The sequence below is a fragment of the Elephantulus edwardii genome, unplaced genomic scaffold, assembly GCF_000299155.1.
Source record: "Elephantulus edwardii isolate Elephantulus edwardi_28Jun2011 unplaced genomic scaffold, EleEdw1.0 scaffold00215, whole genome shotgun sequence".
Classification (NCBI taxonomy): domain Eukaryota; kingdom Metazoa; phylum Chordata; class Mammalia; order Macroscelidea; family Macroscelididae; genus Elephantulus; species Elephantulus edwardii.
Window position 1 is genome coordinate 4,524,817 of NW_006399965.1, and position 2,009 is coordinate 4,526,825.

Consider the following 2,009-nt stretch of genomic DNA (forward strand, 5'->3'; position numbering starts at 1 on the left):
GATCTCTTCCAGTCAGTTGGCCAAGTGGTTGTTCTCCAGATTTCTTGGCACAACTTGGTGAGCACATCCAGGGCAACATCTGTTATCTGAAAAATCAAAATGGATGTGAGAAGAGACTCTAAAGATTGCACTGGAACATTGGGAAGTCAAATATAGAGGAAAACATGTCAAAGTAAAAGAGCTGAACAGACAGTTTCAAACGGCAGCTCAGGAGGACAAAGAAAAGTGTTATAGTGGAATATGCAGAGAGCTAGAATTGGAGAATAGAAAGGGAAGAACTTGCTCTGCATTTCTCAGGCTGAAAGAACTGAAAAGCAGATTTAGGCCTCATGCTACAGTGTTGAAAGATGCTATGGGTAATATATTGAATGTCCCAGAAAACATTAAAGGAAGATGGAGGCAATACACAGAGTCATTGTACCAGAAAGAATTGATTGACACTGAAGAGTTTCAGGAAATACCATATGAACAGGAGCCAATGGTAATGAAAGAAGAAGTGGAAGCTGCCTTGAAGGCATTGACAAAAAATAAGGCCCCAGGAATCGATGGGATACCAATTGACTTGTTTCAATTAACAGATGCAGCCTTGGATGCACTCACAAGTCTCTGTCGGGAAATTTGGAGGACGGCTGTCTGGCCAACAGGTTGGAAGAGGTTTATATTTGTTCTTATTCCCAAGAAAGATAATCCAACTGAATGCGCAAATTATCAAATGATATTATTGGTATCACATGCAAGCAATATACTGCTGAAGATCATTCAAAAATGGCTGGAACAGTACATAGATAGGGAAATGCTAGAAGTTCAAGCAAGATTTAGAAGAGGCTGTGGTACCAGGAATATCATTGCTGATGTCAGATGGATGCTGGCTTAATTTAAGGAATACCAGAAGAATATCTATTTGTGCTTTATTTACTATGCAAAGGCATTTGAGTGTGTGGATCATGACAAGTTGTGGTTGACATTTAAAAGAAGAGGAATCCCAGAACACTTGATTGTGTTCATGTGGAACCCGTACCTAGACCAGGAGGCTGTTGTGTGAATGGAGCAGGGGAGCGCTGCATGGTTTGGAATTGGGAAGGAAGTGCATCAGGTATGTATTCTATCTCCCTACCTGTTCAGTCTATATGCTGAACAAATTATCTGAGAAGCTGGACTATATGAAGAAGAGTGTGGCATCAGGATTGGATGTAGACACATTAATAACCTGCTTTATGCAGATGACACTTTACTTGATATTAATCATATCATATTGTTCAATAATTTCTATTGGGACACCTTTTTTTAGAAGGGGAACAAATATACATTTCTTCCAGTCAGTTGGCCAGGTGGCTGTCCTCCAGATTTCTTGAACAACTTAGCGCATCCAGGGCAGCATCTGTTTGTTGAAATATGTCAATTGATATGCTATTAATTCCTGGTATCTTGTTTTCTGCCAATTCTTTCAGAGTAGCTTTAACTTCTTCATTCATCACCCCAGGTTCTTGCTCAGGCATTGTTTCATGAAATTCTTCTGTGTCAGCCATTCAAAATCAGGAGGGGTGTACATCAGGGATATGTCCTATGTTCATACCTTTTCAATTTATATACAGAGCAGATAATCTGGGAGACTGAGCTCTATGAGGAGAAGTGGGGCATCAAGATTGGAGGAATACTCATCAACAATCTACATTATGCAGATGACACAACCTTGTTTGCTGAAAGTGAGTAGGACCTGAAGTGCTTGCTGCTGAATGTTGAGGACTGCAGCCTTCAATATGAACTGAAGCCCAACATCAAGAAAACAGTCTCACCACTGGGCCTATTGGAGCATTATAAAAGATGGTGAAGAGATATAGATTATCAGAAGCTTTAGTTTGCTTGACTCCACAATCAATACTCTTGGTACCAGCAGCCAGGAAACCAAGAGACAAATTGCACTGGGAAATTCTGCTGTCAGGGGCCTCTCCAGAGTACTGAAGAGCAACGACATCGGTCTGGAGACTAAGGTGCGCCTGAACCAGGCCATA